Raw genomic sequence first — 13,083 nt, 5'->3', positions numbered from 1 at the left:
TAGGCTGGGTTCGTGCAGATAACCAATAATTTTACAACGTTTGGAATGAGAACTGATGAGGTAATAATGAATTAATAGAAGACTGTACTCGATAAGATATGAAAATATCTTTAGAGTCGATTTGGGAAATAGACTCTAAACATTCTCCCGTGGTGCCCCGACTTCCTAGTTAATGAAAGTTTACATGATTAGTTTAATCACATAATAATAATTACATGTAGAGAATTGATTTGATAAAATAACAGTCTTCACATTTAATGACAAGTCAGAGACACAACATTATTATTGGCGGGGGGTTTAGAGGTACAATATTCCAAAATATTGGTACAATATTCAAACAAGAAAACAAAAAGGAAGTGGGCCTCCACCCCTAGCCTCTAACCCCAGCCAACATGTCTCCATCCAACTGACTTTAACCTCAGTAGTCTTTCTCTTCGTGAAATGATCACCAATGCATCCCCCAAAAAGAAAGAAGCAGTACTACAATATGAAGTCATCTATAAATAAGGGTGAATGCCTTTTGTTATCCAAACGCTGACAAAAGCTGTGGCCGAAATGTATCTGTTTGCCCTGACCTCTGCTGTTATAAAGAATACATTAAAACTTAAAGAATATTCCAGTGAGTGTTGTGGTGTGTTAGCATCCCTCTGCCATCCATGTCACATGGTGTGTGAAATGTGATTAGCTGCCACATAGGGCAGAGTCGCAGAAAGCAAAAAAAGATTAGCCATTTTAATTGGTAATGAATAGTGTAGCAAATTGCTGAGCTCGTGTGTATTTAAATCTCTAACTGTATAGTATTATATGTTTAATCAATAAGGCCCGAGGGGGCGTGGCATATGGCCAATATACCACGGCTAAGGGCTGTTCTTATGCGCAATGCAAAGCGGAGTACTAGGACACAGCCCTTAGCCGTGATATATTGGCCATATTGGCCATATATCACAAACCCGAGGTGCCTTATTGCTTATTTAGATGGCCTATGTTATATACAGAGACACAAGTGCTAATTAAGTTATATAATAACAAATAATAGAATAGAATGTTACAGGTTAACCAAGGACAAGATAGTTCTGGGCATCACACTCACAGGAGTCACGTCAACAAGTCAAAGTGACTAGCTAGCAGATCCTTAAATCTCTTATTCAAATGTATTGATAAAGCCCTTTTTACATCAGCAAATGTCACAAATTGCTTATACAGAAACCCAACCTAAAACCCCAAAGAGCAAGCAATGCAGACGTAGAAGCCTGGTGGTTAGGAAAAACTCCCTAGAAAGGCAGGAACCTAGGAAGAAACATAGGAGAGGAACCAGGTTCTGACAGGTGACCAGTCCTCTTCTGGTTGTGCTAGTGGAGAATATACAAGTACTTGTCCATTAAGGCTAGATAGTTCTTCAAGATGTTCAGACGTTCGTAGATGACCAGCAGGGTAAAATAATAAACACAGTGGTTATAGAGGGAGCAACAGGTCAAGAGAGGGTTAAAAAAGCAGGTCCGGGATAAGGTAGCACGTCCGATGCACAGGTCACGGTTCCATAGCCGCAGGCAGAACATCAGAAACTGGATCAGCAGCAAAACCAAGTGGACTGGGGACGGGGACAGCCGTCTCCCACCCCTTCTAATGCAACTAGCCCCGATGCTCCTCCCTCTTTTTAAATAACAAAAATGTATATAAATAAAGGAGTCATCAGGCCAGGTAGTCCTGAAGCATGTTTCTAGGACTCAGGTCCTCCAGGAGAGAGAGAGAGATGAGGGAATTAGAGGGAGCATACTTAAGATCACACAGGACACCAGATAAGACAGAAGATTTACACCGACGATACCCCCGGACAGGGCCAATCAGGAAGGATATAACTCCACCCACTGTTCCAAAGCACAGCCCCCCCTACCACCAGAAGGATATCAACAGACCACCATCATTCCTGAGACAAGGCAGAATATAGCCCATGAAGATCTCCCCCACAACACGAGCCCGAGGGGGCGCAAGACCAGACAGGAAGATCAAGTCAGTGACTCAACCCACACAAGTCGAGTATAGCAAAAAAAGCCTGGCAAGACATGATGCACCCTTCCTATGGTGTACAGAAGGACCAAATTGGAGAGATAGGTAGGAGCAAGTCTATGTAATGTTTTGTAGGTTAGCAGTAAAACCTTGAAATCAACTTTAGCCTTATCAGGAAGCCTGTCACGTTCTGACCTTTATTTTCCTTTGTTTTGTCTTTATTTAGTATGGTCAGGGCGTGAGTTGGGGTGGGCAGTCTATGTTATTTGTTTCTATGTTTAGGTTTGTTCATTTAGCCTGATATGGTTCTCAATCAGAGGCAGGTGTTTTGCATTGTCTCTGATTGGGAGCCATACTTAGGTTGCTGTTTTCACTGTTGGTTTGTGGGTGTTTGTTGCCGTGTCAGTGTTTGTCACCACACGGTACTGTTTCGGTTCGTTCACATTTGTTATTTTGTTATTTGTGTAGTGTTCAGTTTATATTATTAAAACATGGACACTTACCACTCTGCGTATTGGTCCTCCAATCCTTCTCGCCTCTCCTCATCAGATGAGGAGGAGGAGATGGACAGCCGTTACAAAGCCAGTATAGAGAGGCTAGCACTGGAGTAATATGATACAATTTTGGGGTTGTAGTCAAGCAGCCATATTTAGCACTAGCTGAAGTTATTTAGTGCTTTATCCGGGTAGCCAGAGAGTAGAGCATTGCACTAGTCTAATATTGAGGTGGCAAAAGTATGAATTAGCTTTTCAGCATAATTTTTAGAACAAAACGTTTTTGAAATATTTTTGAAATGTTCGTCAAAAGAGAGATCAGAGTCCAGAGTAACGCTGAGGTCTTTCACAGTTTTATTTGAGATGACTGAACAACCATCGAGATTAATTGTCAGATCTAACAGCAGATCCCTTTGTTTCTTGGGACCTAGAACTAGCATCTCTGTTTTGTCCAAATGTAAAAGTTTTTAAAAATGCTGCCCTCCACTTCCTTATGTCTGAAACACAGGCTTCCAGGGTAGGCAATTTTGGGGCTCCCACCATTTTTCATTGAAATGTGTCATCTGCACAGCAATGAAAGTTGACATTGTGTTTCCAAATCACATCACCAAGAGGTAGACAATCTACTGAAAATAATAGTGGTCCTAAAACAGAACCTTGAGGAACACCAAAACTTACCATTGATTTGTCAGAGGACAAACGACCAACCAGAGATTAACTGACATATTTCTGACAGGTAAGATCATATTTCTGACAGGCAAGAATTTGTCAGCATAGACAAATTAGGGTTTCCATCTCTCTCAAAAAAATGATTGATGGTGTCAAAAGTGGTCGAGGAGCACGAGGACAGACGCAGAGCCTTGGTCTGACAACCATTGAAAGATAATTTACCACCTTCACGAGTGCAGTCTCAGTACTATGATGGGGTCTAAAATCAGACCAAAGCGTTTCGTATACATGACTTGTCTTCAGGAAGACGGTGAGTTGCTGAGCAACAGCTTTTCAAATCTTTTTTAGAGGAATGGGGGATTCGATATTGGCCGATAGTTGGTCGAAAATTTTCAGGAGAGGCTTTATTAATTTTAGTGAGTTTGGTACACATCCGGAGGATAGGGAGTCCTTTATTTATCACACACAAACACACACAAATATTGACAGGGCCATACAAGGAAGTGCAACATTCAAAAGAATGAACACACTGTGTTTTGCCATGTTTTAGACAAAGCACTGGGCATGGTTTGAAGATGCTGGATGCTTGTCTTCCCAATTGGCAGGTGCATTGTGGCTATCTCTAGTCCATATGGACAGATTTAGAACTGGAATGGGAAAGGAATGAAAGAGAAGAAGGGAAGAAAATACCAATTTTGTTGGCGAATGGTTTTGGAGGAGGTTGATAGTGTATAATTGTTGGAGGGAGAAGGGCTTGGCACTGAAGTGATTTGAACAGGTGTGGTGAAGATAAGGTGAAAACATGCCACTGCTTCTGCTGTGAAAAGGTCACGCTCGTCTGGACGCACAGAAGCGTGTTTTAGGGGCTCCTGTTTTGGTGGAGGAGGAAAACAAGGTTACACAGGGTTGGGTTGCAGTCAAATGAAACCTCATACCTAAGAGTAAAAACCATTTTCATACAGTTAAGTTGCATATTATTTTTATACAGTTACGTTGTCTATGAACATCGTTCCTGCTTCTCCGACTCTGAATGGGTCAATTCATATTTACAGTGTTGGGGAAGAAAGAAAGGTTGTTTTAGTAAGAAAATATACACTGTCCCTAAATGTCATGTTCTAGGACAGTTGTCAATATCAGCCTCGAAGAACTATAAAAAAGAGCCTTGTAGTTGGTGCACCCAGCTTAAGAAACTGCATTTCAGATGGCTGATTAATATGCACAAAATATTTACAATATAATTACCTCAAAACGAATTTAATATGTATTGCACTCTAAACAATACTGTCTGGGATATGCAAAGAAAAACTGCTGGATGATGTTATTATGTACTGTACATCGCCCTGCTTTATTGGAGTCCTAATGCTTTCTTCTTGTTCCAGGCTACTGAAGCCTGGAATATATGAACAGAGCACAAGGGAAACTAGCAAGTCTCTACTGTATTATACCACATGTTAAACTACTTCAGTCTTGCAGCATGTTAATGTTTTGCTACCAGTCTTGCTCATATTGGAGTGATACATACAACTGTAAGGACTTCGAAGGGATCTTTGAGGATTGTACCACTGCTACATCTTATATTTTATTTTCTTAAGAATACAACATTTCTACTCTAAATATATCAGAAAAAAATCACTAGGCTATTTCAGTTTCTCAGAATTCTAGTCACCGAACTGGTGGTTTTGCCATTTCAGATCTCTTCAGAACAAACTTTGAATCATCAATTTGTTCTTTGATATTATTTCATACTGTATTTGTGAAACCTTTCAAGTCATCCATTAATAAAGATGAACTTTGATACCAACAGGCATCTTCACAGAGACTGTCTGGGATCTCTTCAAGGTGCAGACAGGCTGCTAATCCTTCTGGTCTCACATCTCTAAAATCAAGGCTTATTTTTCATCCTGCAGGGGTTGTTGATATTCATGAACTTTGGCATTTTGTGCCTGCAGTGAGATGAACTGCAGAGGCGATGGGGATTGGCTAGGCAGAGTGTTCTAACATGCATTAAATGTAGGTGTCCTTTGCATACTCCCTGCCTTAGTTGTCTATGGTTGTGGTTTACCATTTTCAACTTTTCAGCTCTGTGATATTTCCCTTGTCTGTTCTTTTCAAATAAAATAGAATATGTTATTTGTCATATACACATGTTTAGCAGATGTTATTACGAGTGTAGCGAAATGCTTATGCTTCTAGTTCAAACTGTGCAGCAATATCTAATAAGTAATATCTAACAATTTCACAACAAATACCTAATACACACAAATCTAATACAGTATATACATATGAGATGAGTAATGCAAGATATGTACACATTATTCAAGTGACTAGTGTTCCATTTATTAAAGTGGCCAATGATTTCAAGTCTGTGTATGTAGGCAGCAGCCTCTCTGTGCTAGTGATGGCTATTTAACAGTCTGATGGCCTTGAGATATAATCTGTTTTTCAGTCTCTCGGTCTCTCAGTCCCTGCTTTGATGTACCTGTACTGACCTTGCCTTTTGGACGATAGCGGGGTGAACAGGCAGTGGCTCGGGTGGTTGTTGTCCTTGTTGATCTTTTTGGCCTTCCTGTGACATCGGGTGCTGTAGGTGTCCTGGAGGGCAGGTAGTTTGCCCCTGGTGATGCGTTGTGCAGACCTCACTACCCTCTAAAGAGCCTTACGGTTGTGGGCGGAGCAGTTGCCGTACCAGGCGGTGATACAGCCCGACAGGATGCTCTCGATTGTTCATCTGTAAAGGTTTGTGAGTGTTTTCGGTGACAAGCCAAATTTCTTCAGCCTCCTGAGTTTGAAGAGACGCTGTTGCGCCTTCTTCACCACGCTGTCTGTGTGGGTGGCCCATTTCAGTTTGTCCGTGTTTTGTACTCCGAGGAACTTAAAACGTTCCACCTTCTCCACTGCTGTCCTGTCGATGTGGATAGGGTAGTGCCCCCTCTGCTGTTTCCTGAAGTCCACGATCATCTATTTTGTTTAGTTGACATTGAGTGAGAGGTTGTTTTCCGGACACCACACTCCCAGAGCCCTCACCTCCTCCCTGTAGGCTGTCTTGTCGTTGTTGGTAATCAAGCCCACTACTGCTGTGTCGTCTGCAAACTTGATGATTGAGTTGGAGGTGTGCATGGCCACGCAGTCATGGGTGAACAGGGAGTACTGACTTTTTCTGACTGTGCCGCATGCCGCTGTTTGGTGATGAAAGTCTATGTACAGCAGGGTTATTTGTCCTCATTCTTCCACTCAGGGCAGTGTGTCTGCCTCTGCCACGGTACTGAACACTGGAAACGGCCTAAGCTGGGCTGATAGATCGCAGGGCTGCCGGCATCCAGGGCAGCCAAGCACCGGTGCTCGGCTCAGCTCTCTGCGACACAGTGACACCCTTTAGCCCAGAGGTATGGCTTAGTGTGCTGCTATTGGAGTGCCCCTGAAGATTTAATGAGCTAATTACAGCACAGTGCTGAACAGCTGATAAAGTACAGCATGTACTGCTAGGAATGTTTCATTGTGGTTGGGGGAAAGGACGTGTGCAGGTCTTGTTTAGCAATAGCCCTTTTAACACCCAGTGGCTGGTAAAGAGATCTGCACTTAGCTTTCGCTCTAGTTGGGTGAAACATTCCATTGTATCTTTTTCTACTGCATCCTGCCAATTGAAACAATGCCAAGCTGTAATTCTCTCCTCTCCTCTAGATCCCCTCACTGACATCAAGTGAAACAAGTCAATCTTTCCTGTCTCCGGAGGCAAGCTGCCAATTGATTCCATGAACATGTCTCTGGAGCCAGGAGGACTGCAATAAAAGTGAAGGAACACATGCACCGAATTTTCAATTTAAGTGGAGAAGTACTCCTAGAACGTATCACTCTTGGTACACTTACAAATAACACAGCATGAACAATGTAACAGAAACATAGGGATATAGTATACCAACAGTTTAGAAAGGTACGGCTGATAGCGCTTGCCCATAAGTAACTCCTTACAATACATAGTTTTTGTTATTTTCATGCAGGTAATATTACCTGGAGGGTTCATAACTGACAGTAAAAGAGTATACAGTAAGTCTTGCTGTACAGATTAATCAGAAACAGACAGAACCAGCCCAGATGTGCTCCACCCTAACTGTTAATTAGCAGTTAATTGAAACAGGCCCAGTGGCCATCATCATCATCAGGTGTCACATTAATGACCTCTGATTGGCTACACAGCCTCTGACCCCCCCAACCCCTCTCCCTCTAGTCACCAAGCTCCAATCTGTCCCTTTCTGTTAATTGCATGTACACTCTCAGTAATCACACTGGACCAACAGAGAGCCAAAGGCACTGCTGACCTCTCACTCTCCACTACACTAAGTGTAGTCATTATACTACAGTATGTGTATGAAGACTCAATATGTTTTATATGGTTGCAATTATTGTGCAATGAGCACCCAGCCTACCACAAATGGACAGTCCTAACAATTACTGTACTGTATACACTGAGTGTACAAAACTTTAGGAACACCTTCCTAATATTGAGTTGCACCCCCATTTGCCCTCAGAACAGCCTCAATTCGTCGGGCCAAAGCGTCCACAGGGATGCTGGACAATGGTAATTCCAATGTTTTGAATAGCTGTGTCAAGTTGGCTGGATGTCCTTTGGGAGGTGGACCATTCTTGACAAAAACTGTTGAGCATGATTTGTAGTTTTCGACACACTCAAACCGGTGCGCCTGGCACCTACCTTAAAAGGCACTTGAACAAGGTATGGCACACTGAATGGCACACATACACAATCCATGTCTCAATTGTCTCAAGGCTTAGAAATCATTCTTTAACCTGTCTCCTCCCCTTCACCTCCACTGATTGAAGTGGATTTAACAGGTGACACCGATAAGGGATTTTCTATTTATTAGGGATCCCCATTAGTTCCTGCCAAGGCAGCAGCTACTCTTAAATGGGGTCCAAACACATTAAGGCATTTACATCACACATAAAAGACAAAACAGTACACCATATAACATTATTACACCACTTTACATCTACAATCCAAAATGTATAAAATCACCATACAACAATATTACAATGTATGTGTGCTAGTGTGTGTGTGTGTGTGTGTGTGTGTGTGTGTGTGTGTGTGTGTGTGTGTGTGTGTGTGTGTGTGTGTGTGTGTGTGTGTGTGTGTGTGTGTGTGTGTGTGTGTGTGTGTGTGTGTGTGTGTACATGCGTGTCTCTTCACAGTCCCCGCTGTTCCATACGCTGTATTTTTATCTAATTTTTAAATTGGATTCTGTTTGCATCAGTTACAGTACCTGATGTGGAATAGAGTTCCATGTAGTCATGGCTCTACGTGGTATTGTGCGCCTCCCATAGTCTGTTCTGGACTTGGGGATTGTGAAGAGACCTCTGGTGGCATGTCGTGTGGTGTATACATGGGTGTCATAGCTTTCACCTGGTCAGTCTATGTCATGGAAAGAGTAGGTGTTCCTAATGTTTTGTACACTCAGTGTATATCTTAAAATCCCTTCTAAACCTCCTTTGGGTATTTCAGATCTGCCTTGTATAGAGTGTTAATTCAATGCGTTAGACATGTGTAATAAGGCAAACATTTCTAGCTATAGCCCTACAGTACATCTTACAAAATGAAGAAAAGATGAAGCGCACAAAGTCAACAAAAGAAAAATTGGTTGTTATTTTTTTATTCTGATCGTTGCTGGTGGTTTGGTGTAACTATAAAGACTAACATAACCTACTTGAATTAGTGTTTAGCTGTGAGATGTGTTGTTATACACTGTATAAAGCTTGCCTAGGGTATATATTGCTAGACATGTGCTCGATGTTACATCTTTGTAAAGAACCACAGTCCTAACGAGATCTTCAGTTCCTGTAGTTTAGCCAAACTCTGTCACTTGATCAACAGTTGACTCATCCATCTGTGATGAAAGACACTCGACATATGGCTGCCCAGTTAGCTCTGATTTATATACAATCCACCATTGGCCAATGCTGACTCACTACCTCAGTGATGAAAGCCAAACAGATTTTTCTGAGACATTGTCCTCCCTTTCAGTCCACTTAGCCCCATAAAATTGTGAGATATTCCTCTCGACTCCTGTTAGTGTGGGCCATAGCCATTTATAAAGCAACGGCACGATTGACAGTGAATGCCTGAGTGCAGAGTTGGATGTTAAAACCATTAGGAGCATTTTTGTACACTAAAATAAAGCTGTCTTATAGGAATAAACCTGTATGAAATATAGGAGTTAAAGCTAGTTTATGTTACATGCCATCAGAAAGTATTCAAACCCCTTGACTTATTCCACATTTTGTTGTTAGAGCCTGAATTCAAAATTGATTCAATTGAGAAAATGTCACACTTATCTACACACAATACCACATAATGACAAATTGAAAACATGTTTTTAGAAATGTTAGCAAATATATTGAGAATGAAATACATAAGTATCTCACGTATATAAGTGTTCACCTCCCTGAGTCAATACATGTTAGAATCACCTTAGGCAGCATATACAGCTATGATTTCACATTATTCTTTATGTTTTAAATTCAAGCTCTGTCAAGTTTGTTGTTGATCATTGCTAGACAGCCATTTTCATGTCTTACCATAGATTTTCAAGCTGATTTAAGTCAAAACTGTAACTAGGCCCCTCATGAACATTCAATGTTGCCTTGCCTAGCAAGTGGCCTTGTATTTTAGGTTATTGTCTTGCTGAACCAGGTTCCGTCTGGCTGTGATAGGACAAAACTGAGGATGGATCAACAACATTGTAGTTACGCCATAATACTAACCTTTTGCTTGTGCTTAGCTCAATTCCGTTTATTTTTATCGCCCCCCAAAAAACTCCCTAATCTTTGCCGATGACAAGCATACATGATGCAGCCACCACCATGCCTGAAAATATGAAGAGTGGTAGTCAATGATGTGTTGTGTTGGATTTGCCCCAATCAATACGCTTTGTATTCAGGACATAAAGTTAATTTCCTTGCCAGATTTTTTGCAGTTTTACTTTAGTGTCTTATTGCAAAGAAGATGCATGTTTTGGAATATTTGTATTCTGTACAGGCTTCCTTCTTTTCACTCTGTCATTTAGGTTAGTATTGTGGTGTAACTACAATGTTGTTGATCCATCCTCAGTTTTCTCCTATCACAGCCATTAAACTCTAACTGTTTTGAAGTCACCATTGGCCTCATTGTGAAATTCCTGAGCGGTTTCCTTCCTCTCCAGCAACTGAGTTAGGAAGGACGCCTGTATCTTTGTAGTGACTGGGTGTATTGATTTACAATCCAAAGTGTAATTAATAACTTCACTCTGCTCAAAGGTATATTCAACGTCTGCTTTTATTTTATAATAGGTGCCCTTCTTTGTGCCCTTCTTTCCCTGCTCTTTGTGGTTGAATCTGTGTCTGAAATGCACTGCTCGACTGAGGAACCTTACAGATAATTGAATTTGTGGGTTACAGAGATGAGGTAGTCATAAAAAGAATGTTAAACATTATTATTGCACACAGAGTGAGTCCATGTAACTTATTATGTGACTTGTTAAGCACATTTGTATTCCTGAAATTATTTAGACTTGCCATAACAAAGGGGTTGGATATTTATTGACTCAAGACATTTTAGCTTTTAATCTGTCATTAATTTGAAAAATATATATTTTTTAAACAATTTCACTTTGACATTATGGGGTATTGTCCGTAGGTCAGTGACACAAATTCTCAATTAATCCATTTTAAAATCAGGCTTTAACACAACAAAATATGGAAAAAGGCAAGGGGTGTGAATATTTTCTGAAGGCATTTTATGTTGCTCCTTGGTTTGACACATTGTAACTCCCTATCCACACTCATAGTCACTCTAGGTTAAAGATACCCAGGTTAGGACAACCTAATAATTCCATGCAAAATAAACAGATTCATGTTTTTTGTATTATGTCACATTTATGCAACGAGTTATGGGATATTAGAGTCCTCGTCTTAAAGGGATACTTCGTGATTTTGGCAACGAGGCCCTTTATCTACTTCCCCAGAGTCAGATTAACTTCTTGATACCATTTTTATGTCTCTGTGTCCAGTATGAAGGAAGTTGGAAGTAATTTCTCGACAATATCCTGAAGTATCCCTTTAACCGTTGTCATCTTCAACCTATAGGTTGAGTGAAATAGGAAGTGGGTGTGTCAGTAAAGGTAGAAGCCATCTTGACAGAATTTTGTGGTTAGAAATATTTGGTAACTTGGACAATCTTTTTACGTTTAAAAGCCTAGTTTTTTCTCAACTCCATACAAGTGAGTACTTGATCATCAAGAGAAGTTTCCATTCTGTGGACTATTAACTTCCAAGAACTACCAACTGGGCACATACTGATTGAATCAACGTAGTTTCCATGTGCTTTTAATGAAATTACGTTGTACCAAGCTGGAATAGGCATTGCATTGACGTCTATGTCCAGTGGGTAAAGTGTGGAAAGCTATTTCTAAGTCCAATTTATATATTTTGGGGGTTTCATTTGGATTATTACACAGACTAACAAATTTCTCCGTATTTCATTTTCTTGCGGCTGGATTATTTCGATTTTAGATTTTGGGAGGGATTTCTTGATGGATTTTGGGACTGAACTGAACATTTACTTTAATTGGAAGACAAATACATTGTTGCTCAACTAAAACAGACTTGATTTTGGATTTTCATTTGAGACCGAGACTGAGCCTACACATTTGAGTTGATTTTGGGGGTATTTTGATTTGATTCTGTATGCCAGTTTATTCAACTGTAACACCTCATTCTTTTCATGAGATTTGTGCCTTCCCTTATTTTCCCATTAGCAGTGTTGGGTTTAGTGCTCACTGACTATTATAACGTCATCATTGTCAGTTGAACAGTTGCTTAATGATGTGCAACTATGTTCAGATTTGGGGGTTCATTTCAAGGGTCCCAGCCCAAGCAGTGGGCGCTCCAGTAAATAATGGTGCATGTGCGGTCAATAATCGTTACCACATCAATCATTATTTAATTCCTCTGCTATCACTGAACACCCCTTTGTAATTGTCATTCAGCGAGGTTTCCTTATGTAGTTGGTGAGGGATGGAGAATGACTAGGTCAATGTTAGTGTCTGTTGTCTGGTTATCTCCCCAGCCAACATGTTGAGCGTCTTGTCTACTGCAGTGCACACTAATTTAATTTGGACGAGAACAAAGTAACTAGCCTAATGCACACTGACTTACAGATGGACACAGGATTGTGCTTACCTTGATTAAAACATTTGGATCAGCACAGTATGTGAATGTCCTGTATTACACTCCATCTCCTCTGATCACATTAACTCTTGAAGCATTCAACCCAAATTGTATCTCGGGACAATAAATATTTTGGGGGTGGAGGTCTGAATGGAACAGAAAAAAATTCTGAATAGCAAGGAGCTCACTTTCCAAACTTAGAATTCATGTTTGAACTATTGACTGTCGAGCCATGACCATACTCATCTCTATGAATGCTTATTACATCATGGTTGATGGACTTCTTGTCACTTAGGTCATTTATATTATACATTTCTTGTCCTGAGCACTTTTAATGATGAAAACAATTCGTTTTTTAGTTCTCTGCTTCTCCATTGTTGAAAATTCCATCATGTCATAGAGTCTACTATGACACCTAAAGCCACAGAAAAAGAGAGACAGTGAGTGACTCAGACAGTGCTTTATTGACAGTCACTACTGATTCTGACATTCCCTCTGAAGCAGACTTCAAAGGGGAGGACAGGTTTGCAATTCTCTCACGATTCTGTGAGAAATTTCCTTTGCTTGGCATGAAGGAACAGTGGGAGCCTATATTCAGTGGACCTGTTGTGAATCTCATCAACTATGGCTGAAAAACACATTGTGCTTCATTAGGTGAGCGCTTGAAATAGGTTTGGTCAAAACGTAAGCCTTATCTGACAAT

Source organism: Salvelinus fontinalis, chromosome 7 (genome assembly GCF_029448725.1).
Source record: "Salvelinus fontinalis isolate EN_2023a chromosome 7, ASM2944872v1, whole genome shotgun sequence".
Classification (NCBI taxonomy): domain Eukaryota; kingdom Metazoa; phylum Chordata; class Actinopteri; order Salmoniformes; family Salmonidae; genus Salvelinus; species Salvelinus fontinalis.
Note: the sequence above shows the minus strand (reverse complement) of the source record.